The 12,807-nt window shown below is 40.7% G+C and overlaps 1 pseudogene; it reads left to right on the forward strand.

Annotated features, from left to right (window-relative positions):
- LOC110321967 overlaps positions 1 to 12,399 on the forward strand; it is a 41,156-nt pseudogene extending 28,757 nt beyond the window's left edge.
- The last annotated feature ends 408 nt before the right edge of the window (positions 12,400 to 12,807 follow it).

The following is a 12,807-nucleotide window of genomic DNA, read 5'->3' on the forward strand; positions in this document are numbered from 1 at the left end:
ATTATTCCAGATGAATTTGTAAATCGCCCTTTCTAACTCTGTGAAGAATTGGGTTGGCATTTTGATGGGGATTGCATTGCATCTGTAGATTGCTTTTGGCAGGGTGGCCATTTTGACTACATTAGTCCTGCCAATCCATGAGCATGGGAGATATTTCCATCTTCTGAGATCTTCAATTTCTTTCTTTAGGGATTTAAAGTTGTTGTATAGATTTTTCACTTCCTTAGTTAGAGACACACCAAGGTATTTTATATTATTTGTGACTTTGTGAAGGGTGTTGTTTCCCTAATTTCTTTCTCATCCCTTCTCTCCTTTGTGTAGAGGAAGGCCACTGATTTGTTTGAGTTAATTTTATATCCAGCTACTGCACTGAAGCTGTTTATCAGGTTTAGGAGTTCTCTTGTGGACTTTTTAGGGTCACTTATGTATACCTGTACTGTCAACTTGACACAGCTGGAGTTATCACAGAGAAAGGAGCTTTAGTTGGGGAAATGCCCCCATGAGATCTAGCTGTGGGGCATTTCCTCAATTAGTGATCAAGGGGGAGAGACCATCTCTGGGCTGGTAGTTTTGGATTCTATAAGAAAGCAGGCTGAGCAAGCCAGGGAAAGCAAGCCAGTAAAGAACATCCCTCCATGGCTTCTGCATCAGCTCCTGCTTTCTGACCTGATTCTCTGGAGTTGATGTTGTGTTCCACTCACCCATGATCCCAAGGACCTATGATCACAAATAAATAATTTTAAAAGACCTATAACTTCTAGTAAAATTAAAGCAGTAATTAAAACTCCCCCAACCAACAAAAGCCCAGGACTAGATTGTTTTTAGTGCCAAATTCTACCAGACTTTCAAAGAAGAGTTTATGCTAATACTTCCCAAATTATACCAAAAAAAAAAATACAAACAGAAGGAACATCATCCAATTCTTTTTAAAGGCCACAATAACCCTGATATCTAAACCACATAGAGACCCAACAAAGACAAATAAATATAGAACATTTCCCTTAATAATATACACACAAAAATTTGTTATAAAATACTTTTAAATTGAACAATAATAAAGACAATTACACCAAGCATATAATCAGCATCAACTTAAACAGAAGAAACTCAAATGCATTTACACTATAGTTAGGTTCAAGTCAAGGCTGCCCACTCTCTCCATACCTATTCAGGAACTTGATGTCTTAGATAGAAAAACTATACAACAAAAAGAGATCAAGGGATTACAAATCCTAAAGGAAGAAGTCAAAGTTCCTTTATGTGCAGGTGCTATTCCAGTGTGCTTAAGTATAAAACTTCCACTGGAAAATTCCTGATGGAATGAAAAATTGCTAATCAAATATTTCAAGCAAGGTATCTGGATGTAAAATTAACTCACAAAAATCAGTAGCCTTCCTGTGTATGGACTGAGAAAGAACTCAAGGGAACAAAACTTGTCACAACAGGCTCAAATTACATAAAAATACTTTGGGATAACTCTAACTAAGCAAGTAAAAGATTTGTATGATAATAATTTTATGCAATTGGAGAAAGAAATTGAAGAAGACACCTGTCTTAGTCAGGGTTTCTATTCCTGCACAAATATCATGACCAAGAAGCAGTTGGGGGGAGAAAGGGTTTATTCAGCTTACTCCACATTGCTGTTCATCACTAAAGAAGTCAGGACTGGAACTCAAGCAGATCAGGGAGCAGGAGCTGATGCAGAGGCCATGGAGGGATGTTCTTTACTGGCTTGCTTCCACTGGCTTGTTCACCCTGCTCTCTTATAGAACCAAAGACTACCAGCCCAGAGTTGGCACCACCCACAAGGGGACCTCCCACCTTGATCACTAATTGAGAAAATGTATTACAGCTGGATCTCGTGGAGGTATTTCCCCAACTGAAGCTCCTTTCTCTGTGATAACTCAAGCTGTGTCAAGTTGACACAAAACTAGCCAGTAGAACAATAGAAGATCGAAAAATCTCCCATTCTTATGGGTTGGTAGGATTAATGTAGTAACTGACCGTGACCACCCTAATAAAAGGCATCTACAGATTGAGTGTAATCACAACAAAAATTCCATGGAATTTGAAAGAATAATTTTCAGCTTAATACTACACAGCGATTGTCATAAAACTCAAAGCCAATGTGAATGAGAAACCCTGAAACATTAAGCCTTAAATGAAATGTTTCTACCAAATCTGTCCACTAAGGACTCAGAGAACTCTGTGGAAGAGGATGTGGGAAGAATGTCAGAGACAGAGAAGACAGAGGACACCAAGGAAACAGGGCCTTCTACACAGAACAGACTGGTACACATGAACTAACAGAGACGTTGGCAGAATGTACAGGGCTTGCATGGATCTGTACCAGATGTGGGTCTTAGAACTGAGAGGAAAATGAACATACACCCCCATACTTAACCCAGAAGTCATCTCCAATTGATAACCACTTGTAAGTAAAACATTTATTTTCTCCAAGAAGGTCTCAATGGAGGAAATTCTTAAGAGTGGGTCCCATGTCCAGCAGTAAATGCTGAACAGAAAGTGAATGCAATGAATGACATCTTAGTAGGTTCTTTGTATCACAACTTTGTATCCCAGTATGTTGTGTTACAGTATTCCATTTTGTCACATGCCTCACATTCCATTTTGTCTTCTGTGTGTATATATTCTGGCTTTTGTTTTTGTGTTTTTACAGGATTCCTGTGTGTGTGATCATGTGTCTCGGCGTGGATGAGGACTTGTGCTTTACCTTTGGCTCTTTTCATTTTGTCCTGTTTGCTTGTTTTGGTTTTTCCTTAATGTATTCTATTTTTATTATTCATTAGATGCCTGATTTCTAAGAAGAGACAGGAGGGGAGAGTATCCAGATGGGAGTGGATATGGAGAGGAACTGGGTGGGATAAGTAGGAGGAATAGAAAGAATAATCAGGAAATATTGTATAAAAATATTTTTTCAGTAAAATAAAGAGATAAAAATGCAATCTTACAGGTATTTTTCTTATAATTTTCTTTTCTAGGTTTAAAGAATTATATGTCACAATGGACATAGAAGATAATTTTTAAATGATTGAGGAATATGAGTGTCATATTACCAAACTGAATATGAAATTATAAGAATCTCACAGAGCTACACTCAGAAAAAGTAGTCAGCCCTACATTTCTACTAAATATCATTATTTCAATTAGTATTCAATTAATTACTGGGAGAAAGGAAAAGGAAAGGACAAAAAGAAAAACAGAAGAACAAGAAAAAAGGAGAAAAATATAAATGGAAAAGCTCTTCACTTGGTAGAAATCTGAGTGCATTCAGGAAATTAAGGTTCAAATCCAGAAATATGTTTTCTATTTCAATAATATTCAGCCTAATTTGATGTCAGCAACTCCGTAGTATACAGACATGGATAAGTGCAGTTAAAAAAATAGTGTATTGCAGATATATTCATGATATGTAAAAATGTAACCAAGATTATTCATTTCATCTTCAGAATTTAAGTATAGTAATTCCAGTAGTTTAACATTCACATAAATTATGTATACTCCAATAGAATAAAATTCACCTAGAGCTATGGACTAAAGATATTCTATTTTCATATTTTGACTTTTTCCATTTCTAGGAATATCTACTAAAACCTGAAACATACACCATTGATGTAATTCATGTTGAAAACTATAGAAAAGAACAAAAGATCTTTTAAAATGTATAAAATATATAAACTATGTCATTTCACATAAATGGGTAGATTTGGACAGTTTTCCAAACTTGCCCTGTATTGTCATGATACATTTTACCTTCAGGTCTAAAATAACTAAAAATAACTGCTACCAGTCACCAGTTCTACAGGGTTTGAATAAAAAGCCTCCCAGGCTTCTTATCCAATATGTTTCCCATCATTGTTTCCTCCACTGAGGATTTTTCATTTTTCAGTGAACTGCAGGTTTTGCTCACAGTGGAATCTTCCATAGACCATTAGAATATGTGAGGTGGTTAAGCTTGGATCATGGAATTTTAAACATTTCCTTAAAAATTCTGTACTATATACAAAGCAAAGAGACATATATTCTCTGTATCATCATCCCTTACAATTTATACAAAAGTGATATGTTTATGTGTATATCAATTATTAGTTGATTATAAATATTTAGGGAAGAACTGCCATTTTATTTGTTTTTGTGTTTTTAATTTATATCCTTCAAGAATATATATATATATATATATATATATATATATATATATATATATATATACATGATAGATAGATAGATAGATAGATAGATAGATAGATAGATAGATGAAACAACTTGGGCTCCCAGGGTGTCACGTGCATATCCTCCCATGAGCTCCCTAGATTCACAAATGAAGGAGATACAGATGCCAGCTAATTTTGATATGCTTGGACTAGCTCAATGGTTGACCACTTCTGAAACTCCCTGTGGCTAGCAAACAGTCCACTCTGGTATTCCTAATTTAACATCTCCTAAAATCTGTATTTCAATTCTGCTATCCCAGACCCAATCAGGGAAATGGCTGCTAGGGTATCTTTCTCAGATTCTTACACACTGGCAATCTAAAAGTTCCACCTCCATCTTCCTGCCCATCTGTTGGCTGTATTGCAATTCTTTAGTATTAATTGAAGGCAACTGGGCACAGGGACCCTCAGGTCTAGAAGCATGGCTTTTTGGGAGCCAAAATATTACAAAGCATTAGAACCAATACCCACCACCTCACCCTTTCTGTCCAACTGTTTTGTTTTTTTTTTTTTAAAAGACTCTTCTCTTCAATGCAAATTCAGCATAACCATAACAAATATGTAAATTTCAAAGTAGGACATATAATTAACATCCAGTCTGTTATATTTGTCAATTAGATAAAGTTTTCTATCAGAATTTAAAGACCTTATAACTCTAAACCTGAGTTATGTTCTGATTTTATCTTGTATTACTATATGAAAACCATCCTTTCATATCTATATCATCTCTATCAATGCTAAACAACTTAGGTTAATTAGTTAAGTATAGTTAGTTTTCACCTCTGTCAGAAATCTGAGAATGAATTATTACCTGAATATGTAAGAAGCACAAAAACTTAGCTTCCAAAACCTAAACAAATTGCACAGACTGCTGATTACCTGGACAGCCCCCTAATTTCTTATAATGTTGGGAGCATCTGTCTTTAGCCTTCTGACCCAATCCCATATGACAAACCTTGACATGAAGCAAGAACTGTGAAGGATTTGTTTCCTCTGTCTTGGCAGAGCTAAACTGTCAACTATCCTGCATTGTGTGCCCTGTCCAAGACAGTATTTTTTGTTTGTAGATGAATAGGGCAGTTTTTATCCAGTAGCTACCTTGCTATAACTGGACAAATTTACATGGAGGTTTTGATGCTCAATTTCTTCTTTGAATCAAGAAGGGGTACTTTCAGGAGTAGACATGTCTTTAGTCAAATGATCTTTAAATGAATTAATATCAAATGTCATAGTCTGTGGATTTCTGATGGTTTTGAAGACTATCTATATAATGTATATCTGAATGTTAGATCTTGACTTCTCTTATCTATCTATTTCTATTTGAATATTGTATAAAGCACCTTAATATAATTAGATCAGAATCTACAACTGTGAGTCTTTTACCTAGCCCTTATTTTGTGTTACGAAATCATCCTAAAGAGTTTGTAATAGCAGTTATTAGAAGGGCTGTGTCTAAGTCATGCATTCTTATATGAGTTGTAGCGGCACAATGCCTATCTAAGAGTAACAATATTAATTTCAAATTTTGTATTGTAAGGCTTTGACAAGTTAAAAGAAATCATTAAAACCTGAGATTGATTAAATAGATTCTATTGCTGGTGAAGGAAAAAAGTTTATTATGCCACACTAGCTTAGAAACATTTGTATAGTTTGAATACTTTTTGAATTTGTTTGCACAGGCCATGATTGTTGTGTAAACTCATGCATTTGCTGATTGTTATAGCTTTTTGCCAAGAATTTGTGAGCTTTGGTTGCTAGGCTACAGGTGAAAAACTTCCCTGGTAACCTGCTCCTGCACAGGACTCCAACACCTCACCCCTCCTATACCCATTCTTTGTAAATCATCTCAAATCAGGAAGCTAAAATTTGTCAGATTGATGGCCCAAGGTCATGTGATTTGGAAATCCCCTATTTCCTCCTCCCTTCTTCCCCCTTGAGGGTCCATAAAAAGAAGGGTCCCTCTCCCTTTCAGGGTCGACTCTACCCCTGTGTGGGATACGAGTTGTTCCCAGAGCTCTGGAATAAAGCCTCGTGTGTTTTGCATCAAGAACAGTCTCTTGTGAGTTCCTGGGGGGGGGGGTCTGTGCAATCCCAAGACTAGAGCAAGGATCTCCCCATTTTTGGGGGTCCTACAGTGGGGGCTCGTCCGGGATTTGTGTGACCACCCTCGTCTCCAGAGACCATTTTTTGGAGGTGAGGTTCTGTGTTTGTACTTTCTGTGTGCTTGCTGGCAAGGTTTGGTGTTTTCTGCTTGCAGTTGCAACGTCTCAAGAGAGACGGAAACTGGAGTCTCGGGATGAGACTTGGAGTGTGATCAGCAGACATGCTGGAGTCACCAGCTGCCGCTCTGGGGGATGCCCTGGTGAGGAGGATTCTATGATTCTATCTGGTATAGGTAAGCAGACTTGTTAGTCTTCCCAGACAGAGGGAACTACCCACCGTCTTGCCCTTCTACTTTTCTGAGTTGGTTTTGTTTATCCAGGAGGAAACAAGTGTTTGTTAGTCTATGTGTCTCTCTTTGGTCTGTTTCATGTTTTTTATGAGACTTAGATGATGGGACAGAAAGTCACAACCCCCTTAAGCCTGACCTTGGATTTTTGGACTGAATTCAGATCTAGGGCCCATGACTTCTCAGTTGAGATTAAGAAGGGGCCCTGGCAGACTTTTTATGCCTCTGAGTGGCCAAAATTGGACGTAGGCTGGCCATCAGAAGGGACCTTTGATTTGAGTATAATTTTAAAGGTTAAAGCTGTTGTTTTCCACTAAGGACCAGGGTCTCACTCAGACGGCAGCCTTCCATAACTGTGTGGCAGGATCTTGTCCAGAACTCACCACCATGGATCAAGCCATGGATTCTTCAGCAAATGCTAGGCTCCCGAGCCCTGGCCCTTCACCAATCTAAAGCAAAACTAAAAACTACTCCCAAAAGGAGTATGCACCAGTTCCCTCTGCTCCTCCTAAGATCTACCCCGAGATTGAGGAGCCCCAGAGTGGCCTGAGCCACCCTCTTCTCCATATCATGGCCAAGATGGTCCCGACCCCAGCTTTGGCCCTCCTCCAGCTCTGGGACAAATTCCCAGAGAGGCAGCTGTGGCTGGACTGGCTGCCGGCACTCGGAGTCAATGCACTTCAAGCCTGCTTGACTGCTGCCCCTCCCCCCCCCAGGGTTCAACTTCTGCTTTTCCATTGAGAGCCATGGGGGCCCCGCCCAATAATTCCCAGGCTTTGCAGCCCTTTCAGTATTGGCCTTTTTCCTCTGCTGATTTGTATCATTGGAAGTCTAACTTCCCTCCTTTTTCAAAAAAATCCCTCAAGCCTGATGGGATTCATGGAGTCCCTGATGTATTTGCATCAACCCACCTGGGACAACTGCCAGCAGCTTCTACAAGTTCTTTTTACTACAGAAGAAAGAGAGAGAATTTTACTTGAAGCTCAAAAAAATGTTCCTGGGGCTAATGGAGCCCCTACCAATCTCCCTAATGAAATCAATGTGGGGGTTTCCTTTGGATTGTCTGGACTGGGATTATAATACGGCAGAAGGTAGGGGACGACTGACAGTCTATCACCAGACTCTGGTAGTGGGTCTCCAAGGGGCTTCGCGATACCCCACCAATTTGGCTAAGGTAAGAAGGTCTTGCAGGGACTGACCGAACCACTGTCAGTATTTTTAGAGAGATTAATGGAGACCTATCGACGATATCTGACTTTTGACCCCACCTCTGAAGGACAGCAGGCTGCAGTCATTATGGCCTTCATAGGGCAGGCTGAAACTGATATAAAAAAGAAATTGCAGAGATTGTAAGGTCTACACACACAAACCCTCCAAGATGTTGTAAAGGAGGCAAAGAAAGTGTATAATAAGAGGAAAACTGAGAAAGAAGAAAAAGAGAGAGAGAAAAGAGAGGCAGAAGCAAGAGAGGATAAGCGGGATTGTAGACAGGAAAGAAACTTAACCAGGATTCTGGCTGCAGTAGTCAGAGAAAAAGGTGAGCATGAGAGTAGACAGCTAGGACACCTGGGCAGCAGAAGACTTCCAATGAATAACAATGCACCAGCCCAAGAAACCTTCTAGATAAAGATCAAAGCACATACTGCAAGGAAAAGGGGGCATCAGGTGAGAGAATGCTCTAAGAAAAAGGGAAGAGGGCCAAGGGTATTGGCCCTCGAAGAAGACTAGAGGAGACAGGGCTCGGACCCCCTCCCCAAGCCTAGGGTAACCTTGACTGTGGAGGGGACTCCAGTAGAATTTCTGGTAGATACTGGAGCTGACTTTTTTGTAATACAGCAACCTCTGGGAAAGCTCCAAGATAAAAAGATAACTGTGGTTGGAGCCCCAGGACAAAAATTATATTCATGGACCACCAAATGTAAAGTAGATTTGGGGAAAGGGCAAGTGACACATTCCTTTCTGGTTATTCCTGAGTTCCCTATTCCCTTTCTGGGCAGAGATCTCCTGACTAAACTTAAGGCTCAAATATAGTTTACCTCGAGTGGACCCAGAGTTAATTGGGAGCCCCCATCAACCATGATACTGGCCCTAAAGTTAGAAGAAGAATATAGACTGCATGAAATACCAAAAGTTGGTAAAATACAGGAATCTGGTAGAAGGCTCAGAGCTTTTCCCCAGGCCTGGGCAGAGACTGGGGGTATGGGCATGGCAGTACTGGTCCCTCCTGTGGTAATAGAATTAAAAGCAGATGCCACTCCCACAAGGGTACAACAATACCCTATGAGTCAGCAAGCAAAGGAGGGTATTAGACCTCATATTCAGAGACTATTACAATTGGGGATTTTAACCCCATGCCAGTCTCCATGGAACACCCCACTTCTGCCTGTAAAAAAGCCTGGCACAGGAGAATATTGACCAGTCCAGGATTAAAGAGAGGTCAACAAAAGAGTACAAGATATTCACCCTACTGTACCCAGCCCATACAACCTCCTAAGCTCTTTACTACTGGAACAGAAGTGGTATACTGTATTGGACTTAAAGGATGCATTTTTTTGTTGTTGTTTAAGACTTCATCCTTCTAGCCAGCATTTCTTCACTTTCAAATGGAGAGAGCCAGAAGTTGGGCACACAGGACAATTGACATGGACAAGACTCCTGAAAGGGTTTAAAAATTCTCTCACTAGCTTCAATGAAGTGCTACATCAGGACTTCAGGACTGATAATCCTGAGATAACCCTTCTCCAATATGTATATGACTTTTTGATTGCTGCTGAGACTGATTCAGACTGTCTAAAATGTACCAAGCTCCTATTAACTGAACTGGGTGAGTTAGGCTATAGAGCCTCTGCAAAAAAGGCCACTTGTGCCAAACTAGGTCACCTATTTAGGATATACCCTTAAGGATGGGAAGAGGTGGCTAACTGAAGCCAGGAAAATAGACTGTGACTCAGATTCCTGTACCAACCACCCCTAGACAAGTCAGAGAATTTCTAGGCACTGCTGGATTTTGTCGACTGTGGATTCCACGGTTTGCTACTTTGGCTGGGCCCTTGTATCCTTTGACTAAGGAGCAAGGTAGGTTCCAATGGACCCATGAGCACCAAAAGTCCTTCGATGAGATCAAGAAGGCCTTATTAGAGGCGCCAGAGCTTACCCTGCTGGACTTGACTAAGCCATTTATTCTCTTTGTTGATGAACAGGAAGAAGTGGCCTGAGATGTCTTGACACAGACCTTAGGACCGTGGAAACGACCAGTGGCATATTTATCTAAAAAGTTGGACCTGGTTGCCAGTCGGTGGCTGCACTGCTTAAAGGCCATCGAGGCCATAGCCCTACTAGTCAAAGATGCTGATAAACTTACTTTGGGACAGAAAATAACTGTGGTGGCCCCCCATGCACTTGAGAGCATCATCAGACAGCCTTCAAATAGATGGATGACCAAAGATCACATGACTCATTATCAGAGTCTGTTGCTGATGAAAGAGTAACTTTTGCCCCTCAACCCTGCAACCCTCCTACCCGAAGCTGATGAGGTCCCCGTACATTGTTGCACCAATGTTTTGGCTGAAGAGACAGGGGTATGGAAGGACGTGAGAGACCAGGCTTCGCCTGGAGTGCCTAGCTGGTATACAGACAGGAGCAGCTTTGTGGAAGAAGGTGTAGCCATAGTAGATGAAGTAAGAGTGATATGGCTAGTAGGCTGCCAGAGGGGACGTCAGCCCAGAAAGCTGAACTGATTGCTCTGATCCAGGCCCTCGGCCTGGTGGAGGGGAAAAGTATTAACATCTATACAGACAGCAGATATGCTTTTGCTACAGCTCATGTACATCGTGCCATCTACAGGCAGAGGGGCCTACTTACATCTGCAGGAAAGGACATTAAAAACAAGGAAGAAATTTTGAGATTGCTGGAACCCATACACCTACCAAAAAAGATAGCTATTATACACTGCCCAGGGCACCAGAAAGGAAATGACCCTGTGAGTATAGGGAATCTCATGGCTGATCAAGAGGCTAAAGCTGTGGCCCATGGGATTATGATCCTTCCCCTGATAGTGCCCCTGAGAGTGGATGATCATAAACTTCATACTAATCTGTATACCCCCGAGGACTATCATAAGATGGACAAATTGGGGTACAAGACAGAAAATTAATGTGGGCAGCGACTTGGACCAGACAATAAGATAATTCTGCCCTATAATTTAGGAAAAGACATTGTTCAAAATCTTCATCAATTGACTCATTTAGGAAGAAAGAAACTAGAAGACCTGATTGAATCATCCAAGTATTTTATAATAGGACTTTCACCTATAATAGAAAAAGTTGTTGGACATTGCATGCCTTGCCAGTTAACTAATGCAGGTAATTCAAAGGTCAGCCAAGGGATGAGACTCCAAGGGGACCGTCCTGGAGCATACTGGGAAGTTCACTTTACTGAGGTAAAACCTGCAAAATATGGCAATAAGTATCTGTTAGTTTTTATAGATACCTTTTCAGGATGGGTAGAGGCCTATCCCACCAAAAAGGAGACTGCCAACGTGGTTGCAAAGAAAATTTTGGAAGAAATTTTTCCCCAATATGGAATACCAAAGGTAATCAGGTCTAATAATGGACCTGCCTTTGTTGACCAGGTAAGTCAGGGATTGGCCAGTCAGCTGGGGATTGATTGGAAATTACATTGTGCATACCGGCCCCAAAGCTCAGGACAGGATAAAAGAGTGAATAGAACATTAAAAGAGACCTTAACCAAATTGTCCTTGGAGGAATGGCAGTAATGGGGGGTTACAACAGAACTACCAGTCATGCCCACTGTAATTGGGGACATAGCCATACATTAACCCTCACTGAGGTATTAGGTGTGGACACATGTTTGGGAAAAGTACCCCCGAGTCACTGACATCTGTGTAATGAAACTCATAAGAGCCCCAGGACTGAAAGAACTCATTATCTGTCACCGGGTCCAAATAGATGGTGGGCTTGCAGTACTGGACTGACTCCTTGTGTCTCAACATCAGTATTCAATGAGACCAGAGATTATTGCATTCTTGTACAGCTGGTGCCTAGAGTCATTTATCATCCCTCAGAAGAATTTGTTGATGAGTTTGACATGAGGCCAACCCACCTCCAGAGAGAGTCTGTAACTATGACCCTGGCCGTGATCCTGAGAGTAGGAGGAATAGCGGCAGGAATAGGCACTGGGGCTGCTGCCATAAAACGGGTACCCCGCTATTATAATCAGTTGAAAGAAGCTATGGATACTGACATTCCAGCCCTGGAACAATCTATTACCAGGTTAAAAGAATCTTTAACATCCTTGTCTGAAGTTCTTCAGAACCATAGGAGATTGGATTTGCTCTTCCTTAAAGAAGGAGGATTGTGTGCTGCCTTGAAAGAAGAATGTTGTTTTTATGTAGGTCACTCTGGAGATATAGACGACTCCATGAGTAAATTGAGGGAAAGATTAGAAAAACGAAAACGTGATCGAGAAGCACAGACTGGATGGTTTGAGGGCCTTTTTAATGAATCCCCTTGGTTGACTACCCTCATTTCTACCCTGATGGGATCTTTAATACTCTTGCCCTTACTACTGACATTCAGGCCGCTGATTCTTAATAGACTAGTGAGTTTTGTCAGGGAGAGAATCAACGCAGTCCAGTTACTAGTGTTAAGACAGCAGTACAGGTCTTTACAAAATCTAGAAGAAAAAGTGGCAGTGTAGTTCTAAGATTAAAACCAGCAAGGAGAAGAATGGGGGGGAACGTAAGGCTTTGACAAGATAAAAGAAATCATTAAAACCCTAGATTGATGAAATAGATTCTATTGCTGGTGAAGGGAAAAAGTTTATTATGCCCCACTAGCTTAGAAACATTTGTATAGTTTGAATACTTTTTGAATTTGTGTTTGAGCAACCCATGATTGTTGTGTGAACTCATGCTTTTGCTGATTGTTATAGCTTTTTGCCAAGAATTTGTGGGCTTTGGTTGCTAGGCTACAGGTGAAAAACTTCCCTGGTAACCTGCTCCTGCACAGGACTCCAACACCTCACCCCTCCTATACCCATTCTTTGTAAATCATCTCAAATCAGGAAGCTAAAACTTGTTAGATTGATGGCCCAAGGTCATGTGAT

Source organism: Mus pahari, chromosome 5, assembly GCF_900095145.1.
Source record: "Mus pahari chromosome 5, PAHARI_EIJ_v1.1, whole genome shotgun sequence".
Taxonomy (NCBI): domain Eukaryota; kingdom Metazoa; phylum Chordata; class Mammalia; order Rodentia; family Muridae; genus Mus; species Mus pahari.